Source organism: Callithrix jacchus, chromosome 12 (assembly GCF_049354715.1).
Source record: "Callithrix jacchus isolate 240 chromosome 12, calJac240_pri, whole genome shotgun sequence".
NCBI lineage: Eukaryota > Metazoa > Chordata > Mammalia > Primates > Cebidae > Callithrix > Callithrix jacchus.
In genome coordinates this window covers 66,924,167-66,945,635 of record NC_133513.1, presented here as the reverse complement: position 1 = coordinate 66,945,635, position 21,469 = coordinate 66,924,167, and the positions used below count along the sequence as shown (strand labels likewise).

Genomic DNA, 21,469 nt, shown 5'->3' with positions numbered 1-21,469 from the left:
GCGGTGGCCCGGCCTCGGGCCTGCCGTGGGGCTGGGGGAGCCCTCGGCCTCCTTACCCTGGTTCACGTCGCTGTGGGACTCCGTGCGGCGGCCAAGGGCCTGACTGCGGCGGCTGCGGCTGCGACTGTGGCGCTGCTCGGCTGCCTGCGACGCGGCGCCCCTGCTCCGGCGGTGCTGGGTGGGCAGGCGCTCAGGCTGGCGACGCGCGCTCCCTGCTCCTGCTTCCCCGCGCAGCGCGGCACCGCCCTGCGGACCCGGGAGCGGCGCGCCTCGCAGCAGCTCCCTGCGCAGGCTCCGCAGATGCCGAGCGCGGGAGGCTCCGCGATCCTCCAGAGGATGCGGCGGCAGTGCCGAGGCTTTGTGTCCCGCGGCTGATGCGTTGCGGTGTTTCTCTTGGCGGCTGATTGCCATTCGGTCACGTGTGGTAGGAGGAGAGATTTGTCTAAAAACCAGAGACCGCTCCCAGCCCAGGATCCCTGGGAAGCGTTCTAGTTGTCCCAAGATTTGCTGCTTACCGAGAAAGGAGCCTAGTATTGAAAGGTGACACCCGGCTCCTCGCCCAGATCCCCGAATTTGTCCCTGTCTTGGCGGAAATATTTGCTAAGTGACTGGAAAGCTGCAGGTGCCTGTTGCCTTTATTCAAATTATCAGTTCATTTCATTGTTCTTCTACCAACAAGTGCTACAGGCCTGTAAGAAAAAAATTCCTTGCGTTGTGGTGTTAACCGTGTACATGTATTTGAATACAATTTAAATTGATATTCTCTCATCCTCCCCATTTTACCCCTCTCCCCATTTAAAAAAAAAAAGTCATCAAGTAAACAATGACGTAGTTACAGCTAGGGCCTGTGGATTCTCTATTCATCTCTGTAGTAGTTATGTTATCTCAGAAGGTTTCATAAAGGTACATGAAAAAATGTTTATGGGAGGGGGCAGGCTTCTCTGATTAGCTTTAGAATTTAGGAAAAATTAACATTACCAGTTTTTTTTTGTTAAAAGGAGCTAAATTTTCTGAGTTTGGGGTTTATTTTGTTTGGAAGTGAATTACTAGCCCTATTTAATCAGATTTGCAGGACAGCATTCAAAATTTTTCATTTCATTACATTACAAAGTTAATAGTTTTAAAGCCTCAAAGCTTCCTTTGTTCCCCTGTACAAAACTAAAAATCAGGGTATAAACAAAAGGATACCACAGATGCCTTCAATTTGTTTTTCAGCCTTTTCCTGGCCTCTCTTTGAGTCTGTCATTTACCTAATTCAGGCATACCTTTCTTGACCTAACAGATGTCTATCAACTTGTGTCCACACCTAGAAAATCAAGTGCCCTATTAAGAAGCTGTACTTTACAAAAAAAAAAAAAAAAAAAGCCTCTGAATTTCTTTGACCAGTTCTTCAACTGACAGAAAATTATGAAGCACTTATAGTTTGCATTATTTGTCAGACTTTTGTTTTTTATAATTGACAATGAATATGAATGTCTGTTCTAGGTGCTACCTCTATCACAAAGGTCAGTAACACGTAGTTGATCATGGGAACTGACAGTTCACATGCACAGATATCTGCAGTACAGGTTACACCCAGTCTAATAGCCAGTGTTGGATAAGGAAGGGATATCTGGTTAGAGAATCAGAAAAGGCAAGGGAAATTACCTTTGAGATGGGCTTTAATGAATAGACAGGCCAGGTAGAGTGGCTCACACCTGTAATCCCAGCACTTTGGGAGGCCAAGGCGGGAAGATTCTTTGAGGCCAGGAGTTAGAGCCCAGCCTGGACAACCTTGTCTCCACAATAAAATAAAATAATTAGGAAGTCACGGTAGCTCACACCTGTAATCCCAGCTACTCAGGGACTGAGGTGGGAGAATCACTTGAATTCAGGAAGTCAAGGCTGCAGTGAGCCATGATCATGCCACTGCACTCCAGCCTGAGCCACAGAGCGAAACAAAAAAGAATGGACAGAATCAAGGCAGCCAAAGATGAAAAAAGGAAAAGATTCCAGATATAGGGACCAGTGTGAGCCAAAGCCCAGAGGAGGAAAAGCCCAAATTAGTTACAGTGGGCGTGAGGGACTTGGGTGCGGAAAAAGCAAGCTGGAAAAGTAGCCTGGGGCCTGTTTTCAAGAACGAAGGGGTGAATGTTATAAGGCAGCAACAGCTTTGCTTTAGAAGATTCTCTGCCCTTGTGTGAAATGATTGGCAATGGAGACCTGGAAGACAAGGAGACTCCTTAGGAGGCTCCCTCACTGAAGAGAGGGGATTAAAGCCCGCAGTGCTTGAGCTACAGAATGTAAGCTTTGGGGCTAAAGACAAGGAACAATAATGTGAGGAAGAAGAGGTCATGAAAAGAAAGGTATTTATCAAGTGTCAGGAACTGTATTTTGTGAACCAGGAACACATTAGCACGTTAGAAAGCACACTTATCAGAGAATATAAACATCATTCTATTTTTCCTCTTTACTCAGTTTCTCTAAACATGAAAGAGCAATCACAGGATCTACACAAACTTGGAAAACTTTTTCACACCAGGAGATAGAATTTACTTGTATTCTTTTTACTGAGACAACCACCTCTTCCTGAGAAATATAAGACCCTTCTCTCAACATGAACCTCAGGTAGCATGGGCAGGGAACCTCCATAACCAGAGCATCCTGTATGCTCAGTCTAATACCCAATGTTGGATAAGGAAGGGATATCTGGTTAGAGAATCAGAAATCTTTGTCTCCAGATCCTGCACTTAACACTGGGGGCAAAAGCCCTGGACTTTTTTTTTTTTTTTTTTTTGAGACAGAGCCTTTCTCTGCCACCCAGGCTGGAGTGCAGTGGCGCAATCTTGGCTCACTGCAACCTCCACCTCCCAGGTTCAAGTGATTCTCATGTCTCATGCCTCAGCCTCCCAAGTAGCTGGGACTACAGGCGTGCCCCACTACAGGTGCACACCACCACGCCTGGCTAATTTTTTGTATTTTTCGTAGAGATAGGGTTTTATTATATTGGCCAGGCTGGACTCGAACCCCTGGCCTCATGTGATCCGCCCACGTTTGCCTCCCAGAGTGCTAGAATTTACAGGTGTGAGCCACCACACCTGGCCCTGGACACCATTCCTAACAGCTGTGTGGTCTTGGGGAGCGTGCTAAACTCTTCTGAGCTTCAGTCTTCTTGTCTTTAAGTGATTCTAATATTTACCACACAAGACTGTTGTAAAGAAAATTAGCCGGGCATGATGGTGCACACCTGTAATCCCAGCTACCCGTGAGGCTGAGGCACGAGAATCACTTGAACCCTAGAGGCAAAGGTTGCAGTGAGCTGAAATCGTGCCACTGCACTCCAACCTGGGCAATAGAGCAAGACTGTCTCAAAAAAAAACTGTTGTGAAGATTAAATTAATTTAACTAAAACATGTAAGTGTGGTCCTTGGCATTGAGTGTACACTTAAAACATAATAGTTATATAGATAGTTTTTTTATGAGGGAAGTGAGTAAAATGATGTAGGAAGAAATATCACTGAATTATTATCAAGAAACTTGGAATTTAGAACTGGCTTTGGTTACATTAACCATCTGAATGGCCCTGAGGCAGTCTCTTGCTAATTGTAGACCTGGATTCTATTTCTTAGAAGAGGCAAAGAGACCTGATAACCCCAACTCTTTTGTCCAGCCTTAGCATTCTGTGATGATACGAAATTATTTTTCCATTACTTACAGTCTGTTCAAACTCAACTTACTTTAACTTCACAGGGAAGATTGACAGATTAGTTACCAATTTTTAAGGATTAGTAATCTAAGATTTCCAAACGATGTTCCATTCATTTGTGATATCCACACCTCATCTTTTGAAACATGACTCTCACAAGTTGAGGAAAATCCCATTTATTTCCCTAACTTTTCTTAATTTGTTTTTATGATGTAGTATGGTGATTAAGATCAAGATTAAAGCTAGATTGCCAAATTCAACTATTAGCTCTGCCATTTATGCATTATAACCTACCCCATGGGATTAAATGCATTCATATATGTAATGTCCATAGTTCGGTATCTGGCACATAGTAAGTATTCAGTAAATGCCAATAGTAGTTATCAGAACAAGGGAAAACATACTCTTCTAAAGTCCCAGCATGCTGAATGTTTACACTATCTTCAATATACATTTTTTAATTTGCATTATTTTGTGTGTAAGATAATTTTAATTAGAGTGTAGTAAAAATGTTATTCTTTATTATTATATTGTAAGACTCTTCCATGTTGCTCTGAAATCTTAGTTAATATCTTCTGTTTGATCAGGCCAATATTATTTTCTTAGCCATTCATCTATTTGTATTTAATTTTGCATTTACATAATTTCTAATATTTCATTATTATAAGTAATGCTGCAATGCAATTATAATGCTATAATGGACATTATATATACTTCTTTTGAAGTACATATTTCTTTGGGATAAATATAGAAGAGGAATATTTCTGAGTCAAACACTGAAGACTTTTATGATCACTGATATGAATTGTCAAATTGCTCCCCAAAGGATATTAATATTTTATATTGCTAGCAGCAATGTAGGAATACGTCTTTATCACAATGTAGCCAGAATTAGAAGTTTTAATTTTTTAATATTTTGCCAATAAATATAATAGATCTCATTGTTTTCTTTTGTATTTTATTTATCAGCAAGGTTGAATGCTTGTCCCAATTTTTATTAATTATATATCCTATTGTGCATATAGTATGTATATACTTTGCTCATTTATCTCTTGGTTGCTTGATAATTTACTTGTTTGGTCTGAGCTTTTTACAAGATAAAGGAATTAACCTTATGTGATATTTGATGCAAATGTGTTTTTCAAACTAATTTCACTTTTGTTTTAGATATTTTATCCTTGGTTGCATAGATAGTTTATAGTTTTTGGGTTTGTTTTTTTTTTTTGTGACAGAGTCTTGCTCTGTCACCAGGCGCCAGGCTGGAGTGCAGTGGTGCCATCTCGGCTCACTGCAACCTCTGCCTCCCAGGTTCAAGCAATTCTCCTGCCTCCGCCTCCCAAATAGCTGGGACTACAGGCAAGCCCCAGCACGCCCAGCTAATTTTTATATTTTAGTAGCGACAGGGTTTCCGTTGGTCAGGATGATCTCGATCTCTTGACCTCGTGATCCACCCGCCTCGGCCTCTCCAAGTGCTGGGTTTACAGGCGTGAGCCAATGCACCCAGCCAAGAGTTTATAGTTTTAATATAGTTTATCTTGTTTCTATTTTACTTTATGATTTCTTGATCATTTCTAAATGTAAAATTAGATACTACAGATATTTGATAAGTGCTACTTTTTTATGTAGAATTGGATTATTGGGAGACTTCCTTTTTAATTCCACATATCTGTATTTCCCTTTTAGCAATGATAATACATTTTTGTTTTACCATAATTTAATTGTCTGGCAGTACTTGTAAAAACCGCAACTCTTTTTTTCCTCATTCTTTTCATTTATATTGAATGCTATAATGCATATCTTCAGAGGCTAAATTCCACACCTTAAAAACCATACTTCAGCAGTTCCCCCCTTCTTTTCAGCTTCATCTCTTTTTCCTTCTCTGCTAGATCTTTCTCAGCAACATACCAACATGTTATTATTTCTCCCATCTTAAAAAAAAAATCTTTTAACCTACTGTACTTTTCATCTTATCACCCCATTTCTCTCTGACTCTTTAAAGCAAAAATTCCTCAAAAGAATAGTCTAGGCCGGGCACAGTGGCTCACACTGTAATCCCAGCACTTTGGGAAGCTGAAGTGTGCAGATTGCCTGAGCCCAGGAGTTCAAGACCAATCCAGACAACCTGGTGAAACCCTGTCTCTACAAAAAATACAACACAAAAATAAATTAGCTGGACGTGTGGTACATGCCTGTAATCCCAGCTACTATGGATACTGAGGTGGGAGAATCACTTGAGCCTGGGATGTTGAGGCGCTAGTGAGCCATATGCAACTGCACTCCAGCCTGGGCAACAGAGCAAGACCCTGTCTCAAAAAAAAAAAAAAAAGAAGAAAAAGAATTTTTTAAAAAAGGATAGTCTATACATCATCTTCACTTTCTTTCCTTCAAGGGTACTCTGGAACCCAAACGATTTAGACTTTTCCCTTCTTCCACCCCATTGAAATTGCCCTTCTCAGATCAACAGTGACTGCCACTTGGCCAAATTGTTTGAGTCTCTTCTGACTTATCAACAGCTTTTGATACAATTGCTCACTTTCTTCTTGAAATATTTTCTTCACTTGATTTCCAAGAAACCTTGTTTTTTTTTCTGTTTTCTTTGTAACTCACCGGCCACTCCCTTCTCAGCCTCCCTGGCATATTTCTCCATGTTCCTTGACTTCTTAAAGTTGTTAAAGTTGGCATGTCAAGGGGATCGATCAGTCCTTAGACCATTTTGTCTTTTCTATTCATACTCCTTTAAGGATTCCCATTAATTTATATTTCCAACCCAGATCTCTCTACTGAACTCCGTGATCATATTTTTAGCTGCCTTCTTCGTTCCACTTGGAAACATCTGAAAGTCAGGCTGAACTTAAGACATCAGAAACTAGGCTGCTGAGCTTCCTTCCCTATCTGGCTCCTCTGGCAACCTTCCCCTACTCTGTTAATGCCAGCTCTAGTTTCTAGCAGCTCAGGCCAAAGACCTTGGGATCATACCATCCTTGATTCCTTGCTTTCTCTTGTTCCCTACATTGAATCCACAAATCTTATTGACTCTGCTCTCAAGATAGATCCCGTCCTCACCACCTTTACATATACCACTCTAGTCCAAGCCAACATCATCTCTGAAATGCATTGTAGTAGCATAGCATCCTGTGTCTGCCCTTGTCCCTCCTCCACAGCAGCCAAAATAGTCCTGGTGAAGCCCAAGTCATGTGACTTGTCTGCTAACAACCCTCAGGTGATCCTGTCTCGCTCCGGAAAGCCAAGTCTTTATCATGGTCTACAAACAGGACATGATCTGGACATTTTTCCATCTCCAACCTTTGTCTCCACCTGCCCGCTGCCATTGTAACTCCAGCCACAGTGTCTCTGGACTGCTCCAGCTTGCATCTTACCTGAGAGCCTGGGCACCTGCCTCAGTGCGCTTCCCACAGATGCCCTCCTGCCTCTTTCCCTCACTTACTTCAGGTGTTCACTTTCTCAGTGACCTCTGCACTCCTACTTTCCTTCCCTGTTCTCTTGTCTGTAGTATTTGGTACTTTTATACATACTTCACTTCTTTAATCTATCATTTGTCTTCTCCAACTAGAAAATAGTTTCCATGAGGGAGGTCTTTTCTCTAATATGTTCATTGCACACAAAAGAAGCTCAATAAATATTTATTTTCTGCAGTAAGAGAATGAAGATTATGAATGTGAACTATAAATTACAGAACTGTTGATAGTAAATATTATGCTCCATGAATTTGGGGACTGTCTTTTTACCTTCCTCCAGAGCTTATTTCACAATTAATTTTTCTCATGAAAGCTGCAGTGAATGCATTATTTAGAAAGAGAGACTGAAAGAATTTGAGCATTGAATAAAAGGTTTTTTCTCTAATGAGCCTCTTTCCAGACATACTTATTCCAGATCGGGAAAAGAGAAAAGGCTCTGCATTTGTACTGTTACTAAAAATAGTCCCTTTAAACCTTGGTAACCTAGCTAAAATGGTTTTGGAGATAGATAGGGAAGTAGGACTGGACACCTTAACAAATACAGGAAAGAAAATGGAATAACATGACTGGAAGTGAATGTCATTCTTTTATTTTTTTAATTTATTTTATTTGTTTATTTTAGAGACAGGGTTTCACTTTGTCGCCGAGGCTGGAGTGCAGTGCAGTGACATGAACCTAGATCACTGGAGCCTCAAACTCCTGGGCTCAAGCATTCCTCCCACCTCAGCTTCCCAGGTAGCCAGGACTACCACACCCAGCTAATTTTCTTATTTTACTTTTGTAGAAACGGCAGTCTCACCATATTGCCCAGGCTGGTCTTCAACTCCTGGCCTCAAGTGTTCCTACCGCCTTGGCCTCCCAAAGCGCTGGGATTACAGGTGTGAACCATGGTGCCTGGCCATGACTGTCATTCTTATTCATCTTTGCTACCATATAGCAAGAGAATGTACCATTTGTTAGGGTATATGTTTGTTAAGTTTATGAAGGATTAATGAAAAACATCCTAATTTTTAAATCTTTATGGAAGTTTGATGGCAGTCACAATTACCTGAGTGATATTTTTCCTTATATATGCTTTAAATTTTTTAATTGGTTATAAAATCTCAATGATAGTTAAAATACTTTATTTTGATTAGGTTAAGGTAGATTTTGTCTTTATTTACCAATTTTTATGAGATCCATATGTGAATAGCTTACATGTTCATGAGTTGTACCCAAGAATAAGATACATTGCTGTTAGACAGTGAGAAACAAGATAAATGGGAAGAATGATGTTTTCAAGAAAATTGAAAAGTTGACATCTTAAAAATATATGTAGGAAATGCCCTGTAAAAGGTCATCTTTTCTGTTTTATTGTTGTTGTTGTTGTTTTTCATTAAGAAAGAAAACACATTCTGAACTATTGGGTCTTGTTTTCACTGCATGGGCTAGAACTTCCAACAAGATATCTTTTTTAGCCTGCATTTCAGAAACAATTTGCTTTTGTCTATTTTTTGTTACTGCTGCTCTGTTAGCTATTTCTTTTTCCACTAGATTTAAAACTCCTTTACGATGGAGATTTTTATATTCTATGCTTTTGGTATAGACTAAACTGTTCAAATAAATGGTATATTACAATAACAATGGCATAAATGGGTATTTTAAATATCTTAAAAGAAGTGTATAATTGTTTTGATTATCTCATGTAAAACGATTACTGTTGATTCTCTGATAATAGAACTTGAACTTATTTTTATGTCATTGATTACACACTTGTACTAAACTAATCCTTTCATACAACTTTTTGAGGTAAATGAGAGGTTAAAGATAAAAATTTTTGTTATAAAATTTTTCTGTTTACAAAACTAACTGACTGTTAAGGATTTATGCATACTTATCCCTATTACTGAAATAAATATACCAGCTTCAGTCATGTTGTTATAGTCACAGAGGCACTATGACTGAAAATCAGGAAGATGGCATACTCACTAAGTTACTGTAGACAAGGAAAGCAGTAGCAATTGGGATGGAATTATCCAACAGTGGTTAGAGATTATTTTATGTAGTGAGAAGACCAGCTAATGTTAGAATATTATATAGCCATTCATAATTATTTTCAAAGTACTTTTCATTTTATTTGAAGATCCTTTTGATATATCACAGTTTCTTTTTTTCTTTTCTTTTCTTTTCATTTTTTTTGAGACAGGGTCTTGCTCTGCTACAAGGCTGGAGTGCAGTGGCACAATCTCGGCTCACTGCATCCTCTCCATCCAGGTTCAAGCGAGTAGCTGGGACTACAGGCACATGCCACCATGTCCAGCTATTTTTTTGTATTTTTAGTAGAGATGGGGTTTCACCATGTTGGCCAGGATGATCTTGATCTCTTGACCTCGTGATCCGCACCCCTCAGCTTCCCAAAGTGCTGGGATTACAAGCGCGAACCACCTTGCCCGGCCTATCACTGCTTCTTAACCTCCGAATTATTTATATTTTTGAGTGGATAATTCTCTGTCGTGGGAGACTGTCTTGTGCATTGTGGGATGTTTAGCAGCATCCACCAGTTATGACAGCCAAAAAGGGCTCCAGTTATGGAATTGACATATGTCAGTCAGTGGGCAAAACTGCCACTAGTTGGGAACCACCGTGTTAAGTAAAAAGAGAAGAAAAATATATATATGGAGAGGGCATGAGGCTAAAAACTGTGCTGTCGCATATGGTTATGTGTGGCTATTTAAATGTAAATTAATTATAATTTAATTTAATTTAAAATTAAATTTATCAATACACTAGCTACATTTCAAGTGCTCAGTAGCTACGTGAATGCTTATCTTATCCTGTATCACCTTACTGGGCAGCATAAAAATAGAACATTTTCATCATCACAGAGAGTTCTATTGAAGTGATCCCTTAAGAGATAGAGTTCGACCAGGCACGGTGGCTCACGCCTGTAATCCCAACACTTTGGGAGGCCGAGGCGGGTGGATCACGAGGTTAACAGATTGAGACCATCCTGGTCAACATGGTGAAACCCCGTCTCTACTAAAAATACAAAAAAATTAGCTGGGCATGGTGGCGCGTGCCTGTAATCCCAGCTACTCAGGAGGCTGAGGCAGGAGAATTGCCTGAACCCAGGAGGCAGAGGTTGCGGTGAGCTGAGATTGTGCCATTGCACTCCAGCCTGGGTAACAAGAGCGAAACTCCGTCTCAAAAAAAAAAAAAGAGATAGAGTTTGTTCAACATTCCCACCTGAAAATGGCTGTATTATTTTCTATTTGCTCCTTCTGTGTATTTTATGAGAGAAATTCTATAATGATATTTGGAAATTCACAAGTATCTTAGGATAGCTCTGGCTTAAGAATTTTCTATATAAAAATACTGTTGCTACTTGTAGAAAATAATTACTGTTGCTAATCAATGTCATAATCATTTTTACTATTTCAAAATTTCTGTTTTCATGTTTATAGAGAATTTCTAAAAAGTGATGAAAATTACTGATAGACTACACTTTGAAAATATTTTTGTTACTCACATATTCTGCATATCAGCTGTTATATTTCATATTCTTTTATACCTATAAACAAAGTATGACATACAGGTTGTAATTTTCCTGGTCTTAAAATTTATTAAGACATTAGGATTAGAATACAGAGCTGAAGATTATCACTCTGTTGCTTTTCTTAACAATTAACAGCGTCATTGACTCTGCAGAATCAAAACTACCAAGGAAGTCATGAAAGTAAAAGTCGTAGGACAAATCTAAACAAAATAGGTTTGTGCTAACCAATAATTCAAAACATGATCTTAGGAAATATTCAGGTATATTAATCCTGAGAGCATTAACACTTTCAAGTAATGATACGTTCATTTTAGGAAAGAATTATTCTCACCTATAAATAGAGCATTCTGCTGTGGAAATTTCATTAACCTTTTATAATGTCACATTTCTAGGAAATGTATGAGTTGGTGGGGCTGATACAGCAAAGTACCCACAAACTGGGTTGCTTAAACAGCTGATGTTTTTGTCTCACAGTTCTGGAGCCTAAAATCCAAGATCAAGGTGTGGACAGGATTGGTTCCTTCTGAGGTCTATGGGGGAGGATCTGCTCTGTGTGTCTGCCTGAGCCTCAGGTGGTTTGCTGCCCATCTTTAGCTTGTAGATGCATCACCCTGATCTCTCCCTTCATCTTCATGTGGCATCCTCCCTTTGTGCATGTGTCTGTGTCCAAATTTCTCTTGTTATGATGGCACAAGTCATATTGGATTAGTCATACTGGACACCCTAATTAGCTCATTTTAAATTGATTGCTATCCCTGTAAAGACCCTATCCAAATACCAGGTCACATTCTGACCCTGTGATGGGTAAGGTCCCCAACATACATGCTGAGAGGAGCACAATTCAATCTGTAACAATCTCTTTTGCATATCCTTAGAAAATTAACATGCCACGGAACAGTTTCAGATATTGGATTTGAAAAGGAGAAAAAAAATCAGGAGTTTCAGTCCAGCCTGGGCAACATAGTGTAACCCTGTCTCTACAAAAAAAATGCAAACATTAGCCCAGCATGGTAGTGTGTGTGCCAGCTACTCAGAAGGCTGAGGTGGGAGGATCACTTGAGCCTGGGAGATAAAGGCTGCAGTGAGCTAGGATTGTGCCACTGTACTCCAGTCTGGGCAACGGAGCAAGACCCTGTCTCATAAAAAAGAAGAGGAGAAAAAAAGTCTGACAAACTAACTGTCTTAATATAATTTTAGAGTCATCACATGGCAAAAGAAGACAGATTTTTCTGTTATTGTGAATCCAAGGCTAAAGGTAGATCTTATAAGGAAGCTGCTTTTATACCATACACACACACACACACACACACACATTTTTTTTTTTTTTTGAGATGGAGTTTCACTTTTATTGCCCAGGCTGGAGTGCAATGGTGTGATCTTGGCTCACTGCAACCTCTGCTTCCTGGGTTCAAGCAATTCTCTTGCCTCAGCCTCCTGAGTAGCTGGGATTACAGGCATGCACCACCATGCCCAGCTAATTTTTTTTCTATTTTTAGTAGAGACGAAGTTTCACCATATTGACCAGACTAGTCTCAAACTCCTGACCTTGTGATCCATCCACCTCGGCCTCCCAAAGTGCTGGGATTACAGGTGTGAACCACCGTGCCCAGCAGTATTATTATTTATTTAATTATTTATTTTTTAGAGACAGTCTCCCTCTGTTGCTCAGGCTGGAGTGCAGTGGCACAATCATAGTTCACTGTAACTTCAAAAGCCTGGGCACCAGTGATCCTCCTGCTTCCGCCTCATAAGTAGCTAGAGCTATAGGCACACGCCATCATGCCCAGCTAATTTTTAGTTTTTTGCAGAGACAGGGTCTTGCAATGTTACCTAGTCTGTTCTTGAACTCCTGGCCTCAAGTGATCCTCCTTTCTTGGTCTCCCAAAGTGCTGGAATTACAGGTGTGAGCCACCACAACCAGTCTTGAATATTTTATGTGGTAAATGCGATGCAAATACTGCTTTGTTTCAACTGGCTTCCTGTAAGTTTAACAGAAGGTATCTCTCTGTAAATCTATACTCAATTGCCTCATATTTTTGCTGGTGACAAATTCTTACAATGCTTTAACTAAAATAGCTCACCTAAAACTAGGATCAGAAAAATATAAGCTAGTAAGCCATTTTAAGAATAATGGTTACAATAGAGACCTTGAGTTCCTGAATGACTGAAAAATATAAAGGAAATACTGAAAATGATATGACCTATATAACCCTGCAAGTGATACTGCCTAGATACACTTTTTAAGTGTGGGATAAGGGCAGGAACTGTATGAGAAAGGAAAGCAGTTAGTTTTTTTCCTTTGAGGACTTCAATTATGATCTCCTACTTCAAAGTATGCCATTACTGTCACTTGGCCTCTCTTTTATCCTTTCCTCACCTTTATCTCTGGGTATTTCTTTTTCCCTTTATTCTCAATAAAGGTAGGAAGAGAATGGTATGGTCCCTGTCATGTGAAGAAAAATAGTAATTTTTAAAGATTAGAAATATATATTGTTTCTAAACTAACAGAAGAGAAGAAAGGAGGCTAAAGAGATAACAGAAGGCCAAAATAAAGGAGTCAACTGGGTGAGAGAGACATAAGGGGGAAAAAAAGATGGTAGAAATGGGTTTTAATATATCATTGATAACAATAAATGTCAACAGATTTTATTTTCCTGTTAAAAAACTAAAATATTGGAGGGAAAAGAACTATAAAGTTAAGAAATAGGATTGAAATATAAAAGAATATCTGAATAAATGTGTAGTTTATGTTAGCAGGTTAGTATTAATTGATGATTATTGGTTCTTCTCCGAACAAAATTATAAATTTAATGGAATTCCAACAGGATTTTTATTGTTGTTTTCACGGAACCTGATAGGCTAATTACCTATAAAGTTCATACAAAACAGCAAAAGCCCAGGAATCTATAAGATAACTGTGAAGAACAAGGAATAAAGACTTCCATTATTACATATCATGATTTATTATAATGTAGGAATTACAACAGTGTAGTGCTGTTGCTGTGATTGACAGTAGACTTAATAGAACATATAACAAATCCAGAAATTAACCCAAGCTTGCAAGGAATCTGATATGACAGTAGTAGAATTCAAAATCAATAGGAAAGTATAGCTAACTTAATGAATAGTGCTGTCATAATTGGTTATCTCTCAGATAAAAAAAATTAGAAAGAAAGATCTTTACTATACAGCGGACTCAAAAATAAATCATAAGTGTGTTATCTACCCAAATGTAAAAACTACAGCACTTAACTTTTTGGAAGAGAAGAATTTTTCGGACCCTACAACAAACCATAGTGGAAGCAACAGATACATTTGTCTACATTTTTTATAGCCTACCATGTATCTGATGCTCATTCTGCATCAGGCATTATTCTAAGCAGTTTCAAACTAGTCTGTTTCTGTCTCACTACCGTCTTCATGATACCGGTACTGCTGTTATGTTCATCTCACCAGTGAAAAACCTCAGGCTTAGAAATATGAAATAATGTGCCCAAAGTGGTCACACAGCTACCAAGTAGCAAAGCTACATGGCACTCTAGCTCCAGACATAGACCCTTTTGTGCTATAATTTATACCTGTTATTTTAAATCCTCCTTGTTGGGATAGAATTTATATACAATAATTTCTGCGTGTTTCGTCAAATGTCTGTACTCACCTATAATCACTGTATCAAGATACAGTTTGCATTATCCACAATGGTGGTTGAATGTCCATTTCCATTACATTCACCATTCATGCCAATAATTTTATCTCTGTCTATGTGAAAAGTAACTAAATTATTTAAAATATCCTCAGGATATAGAATTTTAAAAGCTAATTAGAAACTCATATTGCTGTTTTCTCAATTCCTCTCTAACTTAAGGCAAGAGAGAAGGGTGCAATGGGAGAAGCCAGCACTAGAATTGTTGCCCAATGAGAGTAAAAAATGTCAACAGTTTCATTACTTAGTTAACTAACAAAGTATAATAATCAGAAGATAAAAAGAATTCCTTAAAATCAATAAGAAAAAAGATAAGCTAAAAAGAAAAGTGGACAAATGAACTGGCATCTCATAGAAGAGGAAACCAATGGCAACTAGACATATAAAAAGACATATAAAACTCATTAGTTTTCAAGAAAATGTAAATTACGACCACATTGAAATTCCATTTCACACTTACTAGGTTGCAAAAATTAAGAAGTCTGAAAATACCAAGTGTTGGCAAAGATGTGTAGAGCAACAGGATCCTTTTCATGATGCCAGTAGGAGACTAAGATGCTGGAACTGCTTTGGAAAACAATTTGGCCCTAACTTACAGTGTTAATCATTCACATACCCTATAACCCAGCAATTCCACAACTAGCTATGTACCATCAAAGAAATTTGGCGTACCAATCAAGAGACATTTGTAAGGATATTTATAGGAAAGTTCTTAAAGCAAAAGTCTACAAAAAATAATAGTTTACGTGGACGGAAGAATTGGTAAGTAAACATTGATTTAGGTACATAATGGAATATTATACAACAGGAACTACCACTTAGAAGCCTCAACTTGGACGACTGTTAGGAAAGTTATAGTGTGTGTTTTTTTAAAAAAGCAAGCCAGATATGATTACCTATGGTATGATGCTATTTAAAAGGCCCTATCATAGGCAAAACTGAACAATGTATAGTTTAGTGATGTATATAGACACACATATATGTATTTAGCAAGTCTATTTTTCAGAAATGAAAGAATGATAAATTTTAGGATGGGGTTAACTCTGAAAGTCTGGGAGAGGAAAGGGATCTTTAACAATGATATTTGATATTCTACTTCTTAAGTTGGATGACAGATTCACTGGGCTCATTTTACTGTGCTTCATAACTTAGAAGTATGTGTCATAAATTCTTTGCCTTTAATCAATGATTACATTAAAAACATGTTAAACACTTGCAGTGAGTCAGGACCAAGATATCTACAGTAACTAAAGGGGCGAACTTAGACAAGCAGGGAGCAGATAGCAACAGAAAGGAGAGACTGATCCTGTCCCAGCCCATATGCTTCTTGCTGGTGTAGAGGCCAGTTTCAGTGCTGAGCCAGGCCACAGATGGAGACAGGGAAGGGGCTGCACCTGTCATGATGAGTATGTGAACAGAAGGCCAGAACCTCTATGAAATCGCCAAGCAGGCTGTCTCTTGTCCTTTCTTTTTCTCAAAGCTGGTATGAATCCAAAGAAGAATGTCCAATTTCTTATTTACCCAAGGGATTTTTGAGGTTCTGGAAGTACTTGCATAGGTAGCCACTTAAAAGTTTTCTTTCCCCACTCCACCCACTGATTTCTTGTCTATTCAGATAGCAGTTGTTTTCTTGTCTATTCATTTGATATATGGGATATTGCTATAAAAAGAAACTCAATGTCTCAAAAATGTGTAAATTAATGTGCCTGCACTATAGCTCCTTCCAGTTTAAGACAGGCCTAAGAGACAGTGTTGATATTGAAATGCAGAATAATATTCTTCACTCAACAGCTTCTGCTTCATATTTTTAATGATATTTCTTGCCTATTTTGTTAGTTTAGCTGATCAAAAATGTCACGTTGCTTGAAACTCCCTAATTCCTACATAAGAGTAATTTAACTTTTTGAGTTTTATTTCAGAATAATTCCCCACAGTTAGAAAGAAAGTAACATTAGCCCCAGAATCTAGGATGGGTCTAAACCTATCAGTGGGCGATAACGTCTAATATTAACATTTTATATTTGATGTGTAGCTCTGAATCCTTAATCACACAGAGTGTCATTTATATAAAATGAGGAAAATGGGCTGGACATAGTGGCTCACGCCTGTAATCCTAGCACTTTGGGAGACCGACATGGGCAGATCACCTGAGGTCAGGAGTTTGAGATCAGCCTGGCCAACATGGTGAAATGCTGTGTCTACTAAAAATATAAAAATTAGCTGGGCGTGATGGTACATGCCTGTAATCCCAGCTACTTGGGAGGCTGAGGCAGGAGAATTGCTTCAGTCCAGGAGGCAGAGGTTGTAGTGAGCCAAGATTGAGCCACTGCACTCTAGCCTAGGCAACAGAGCGAGACTGCATCTCAAAAAAAAAAGATGAAGAAAATGAACATTATTAAATGGTGAGTCTTCCATGTGTGTTTCCATGTGGTCAGCACTGCTGGGGGCGGGGGATCTGGCTAAGACATCTGTCACCCACTGATGGCCAGGATTTAGTTGGCCTGTGAGGCCTGTCCCCTTGCTTCCTTGTCATTCCATGTGCTATGCTCACTTGATGAGTAGAGGACTTTCACAGCCTCACTGCCCCTCAGGAACATATCGTGAAACATTAGCTAGTAGATTTGCAGGTCTGTTCATAAAGATTTCTAGACCAAGAATGCAAAGTATCTAAATTTACTAGACTTCACTTTAAAAGTTATCTATACCTATACTGCATCCTACAGTTGCCTAGAAATACCAACAGATTGCCAACTTTAGGTTAAATAACACTTTTTTTTTTTTGCATGAAGAATGCTAGTCTACAAATGGGCCCTGAAATCAGTGACCATGTACATCTTTAACTCTGAACCAGATTATTGTTTTACTGTAGGTTCATTAGAGTCTTGTGTTTTGCTAATGTTTAATCTCTCAAACCAATCCTAAAACTTTCTAATAAGCAGGCAAAATTTTCTAACCATACTGTCCCTTTGAATTTTGTAAGATGGGTTAGTTTAAAATTACAGCTTTGAACCAGAAAAGCAGTTTTATAGCTTTACCAATGTTGAAAATTGATGCTGTCATTGAATTTGAGAAATATGGTTGATAGACCATAAATTTTTTTTATGTAACTTGAAGCTCTTAGACAATCTTAAGAATTCAGGTACAGTGGTGTGTACCTATGGTCCCAGCTACTCAGGAGGCTGAGGCAGGAAGATTTCTTGAGCCTAGCCGTTTGAGATCAGCCTAAGCAACATAGTGAGACCCCATCTCTTTTAAAAAATGTCAAAATTATATTCACTGTTACAGAACACAATAAATTAAGAGTATCCATTTTCATAGAGATGTTCTGCGTTCTTCGTTTAGAATTAGAGCTTACAAAGTAATATTTCATATTTAAAAGTTTTAGAAAACCCTTTTTTCGACGTCATTGCCAAAGATTCTGATTTAATTGATCTGGGATCATGCCTGGACATGCTTTTTCTCAAAAAACTTCCCCAGGTGATTGGGTTTGAAAACCATTACACTGGAGGATATGAGAGAAAAGCTGGTGATGATTTTTTTGAGAAATAATATTGTAGTATCAGGAAACTATATCTGAGCTGCCAAATATTGTTACCATTTTAAAATAAGGCAACACAAATTATAAAATATTCTCAGTTTGGTTTTCAGTGATTTGACGATATTAAAACAAAATTTGAGTACCTAAAAATTATCTGAAGCTTAACAGTAAGCAACATTAGTGGCCTATAAGGAAGTAATCTCTCCAGACAAACTTAATTGTCTTTTAAGATTGAATTACAGAAGTGTTAGGAGAAAAGAATGTAATAGATGGACTGGATTTTATTACAACATTCTCTACAGTACCTCATGAAATTCAACTTGGAAATGCATTTTATATCTCCAGTTAGCATGAGAACAAAGTCTAGCAAACAGCAAAATAACATATTTGTGAGATGGCTGTACAGCACATTTGTAGCAGTACACATTTAAGCTGCCTTGAAAAGATCATTTGTAAAATTTGTCAGTGTTTGTTTTTAATTTATGTTTGTTTTTAATTAAAAGCATTTCATGCCTTTTAATGTATCCACAGTATTAAGACTGTAAACTAGAATGTGTTCTACATCTTGGTTAAAAAATAATATGTAATAAAAATCTGTAGAGGAGGGGGAAGGGAGAAGAGAGGAAGGAAGCTTGAGAGCAGATTTTATCTTCCATAGCAGAAAGAGAGATGCTGGAGAGTTGGAGCACCAGCCTTTCATAATCCTTTTTTTAAAGGATTATGTTTGACTCTGACATTTCTACTGATTAAGTACAATTTATTTATTCCTTCAGTTTTACTTACCATCTGTTAAATTTAAGCAAATGTAATTTAAAGATTTTTTGTTTTGTGTTGTTTTGTTTTTAAAGACACAAGGTCTCACTCTGTCTTTCAGGCTGATAGCAAACTCCTGGTCTCAAGCCATCTTCCCACCTCAGCCTCCCAAAGTACTGAGACAACAGGCGCACACTACCATCCCCAGTTTAAGGATTGTTATTTTCAGTGACATATATTTTTAAGATCCCATTTCTATGTAGTCTGTCAGTCTTTCTCTACTAATAATGTGAGATTGGATAATGAAATGTTATCATTGATTATTTTTGAGTAGTGGACCTAGGGGAGAGTTTTAGATTTCTTTATTCTTTCTGGCAATATTTCTTTTCTTTTTTGAAATAGTCTCCCTTTGCCACCCAGGCTTGAGTGCATTCGGTGGTGCGATCTCAGCTCACTGCAGCTTCCACCTCCCAGGGTCAAGTAATTCTCCTGCCTCAGCCACCTGAGTAGCTGGGATTACAGGAGCCCACCACCACACCCTGCTAGATTTGGTATTTTTGGTAGAGACAAAGTTTCACCATGTTGGCCAGGCTGATCTCAAACACTTGACCTCACCGCCAGCCCAGCCTCCCAGTGCTGGGATTGCAGGCGTGAGCCACCATGCCCAGCCCTGGCAATGTTTCTATAATAAATATAAATCATCTTCACTAAAAGCATTTATTTTAATTCATTAAACATGTTACTTTTGAATAAAATAAATTGAAGACTAGTTTTAATTCATCTTCCCTCAGAATTATCAATACCTTTATTTTATAGCTTGTGTATATAAAACAAGCTGAAATATTAGCATGTATATAACCATATACCTTAACCTTTAAATGTTATTTTAAGATGAGAGGGTGTGATTGACTCTTTTCAGATAGTTCACATAATTCTAGATTTTCCATGGAACCCTAGAATTTGCTTACTAGGTACAATTCATTCTTCTTAAACAATTAGATGAAAGTGAGATGGTACAAAAGAATAAAGTTTCCATCTATTCTATATTAGGAAAAAAACAAAGTGGTCGCATTTTAACCCAAATAAGCAGTGTTTATTAGCTGCAGAAGTTTAACTACCTACCAGTATATAATTCACTGAACAGAAATTGATGATCTTTGTTCTAACATACTTATTCTATCCAGAGAACTTTTTTCTAAAAAGTTAATAAACTCTCCAGTTATATTAAGGAGAGAACTGAGTACTTAGAGTGTTATTTAAAGGTCAGCCAGTAGCATTTTACGTGCAGTTAAATTCTTCAACATCTCTTAATCAAGATAGCTCAGCAAAGAATAGTCAATATTTCTTTTTTCCAGTTAAAGTGGCATTGCCCATGACAATGGGATAAAAGCAATATTCAATTCCTTCTTCCAACTTTGAGATTGTTTTCATGAAATTATAACAACTTTTAGAATTCACATTTTTCCATTTTTATGCATAAGGTAAAACTTACCAATATTTCTATGTCCTATTACTTCATGGCTTAATATAATAATCATTTTATTATCTTTCACATTTCTGTTCTACATGTAAATTTGTTCTACATTGGCTTTTTTTAATCTTTCTAATGTTTTAATAACATGGAAAACTTGTATTATTTTGAATTACTTATTTATTTATTTATTTTTATTCATTTTTTTGAGACAGAGTTTCACTCTTTTTGCCCAGGCTGGAGTGCAATGGTGCAATCTCAGCTTACCACCACCTCCACCTCCCAGGTTCAAGCGATTCTCCTGCCTCAGTCTCCCAAATAGCTGGGATTACAGGCATGAGCCACCACACATGGCTAATTTTGTATTTTTAGTAGAGATGGAGTTTGTTCTGTGTTAGTCAGGCTGGTCTTGAACTCCTGACCTCAGGTAATCCACTCGCCTTGGGCTCCCGAAGTGCTGGGATTACAGGCGTGATCCCAGCCTTATTTATTTTCTGACATGAAGTCACACTGTGTTGCCAAGGCTAAAAAGCAGTGACATGATCACGACTCACTGCAGCCTTCATCTCCTGGGCACAAGCCATCCTCTGACTCGCACTGCTGAGCAGCTGGGATTATAGATCTGCGCCACCATGTCCCACATATCTCCATCTATCTATCTATCTATCTATCTATATTTATATATTTTTTTGAGACAGAGTCTCACTCTGTTGCCTGGGCTGAAGTGCAGTGGCACAGTCTCGGCTCACTGCAACCTCTGCCTCCCGGGTTTTAGCTGTTCTCCTGCCTCAGCCTCCCAAGTACTGGGATTATAGGCACCTGCCACCATGCCAGGCTAATTTTTGTATTTTTAGTAGAGATAGGGTTTTACCACGTTGTCCAGGCTGGTCTCGAACTCTTGACCTCATGATCTGCCCACCTCCACCTCTCAAAGTGCTGGAAGTACAGGCATAAGCCACCACACCCAGCTTAATTTGTTTTTTCTTTTTAAACTGTAAAAGAAAAGTCATAACTATCAGATAGAATACTTGTCAGTTTCTTTTGTCACATTTTCATTTTCCAGTCTCAACTTAGGCAAATTATGTGTACAAAAGATTCAATTCTGCTTTCCTAACCACAGTAAAGAAAGGGATTTTTTTTCTTTTATTCTTTCTGCAAATATGTATTGATCATCTGTTACATATCAGGCCTGGGGATGCACAGCTAAACATGGCACAGTTTCTGTTTTAAAGGAATACTCAACACAGAGACTACAAATAGAAAAGTCAGTAAACATAATATTGTCTGCTGTCAATAATACTACTAATA

The 21,469-nt window shown here is 38.3% G+C and overlaps 2 protein-coding genes across 6 annotated transcripts in view; one reads left to right on the top strand and one right to left on the bottom strand.

The window, feature by feature from the left end:
• JMJD1C (jumonji domain containing 1C) overlaps window positions 1-214 on the bottom strand; it is a 380,550-nt gene extending 380,336 nt beyond the window's left edge. For all 4 annotated transcript variants that reach the window (XM_078345831.1, XM_078345828.1, XM_078345829.1 and 1 more), the window contains exon 1: window positions 57-214. The gene's annotated coding sequence lies outside the window, so the exon portion shown is untranslated. The remainder of the gene's footprint in view (window positions 1-56) is intronic.
• REEP3 (receptor accessory protein 3) overlaps window positions 1-21,469 on the top strand; it is a 111,236-nt gene that overhangs the window by 311 nt on the left and 89,456 nt on the right. The window lies entirely within an intron of this gene.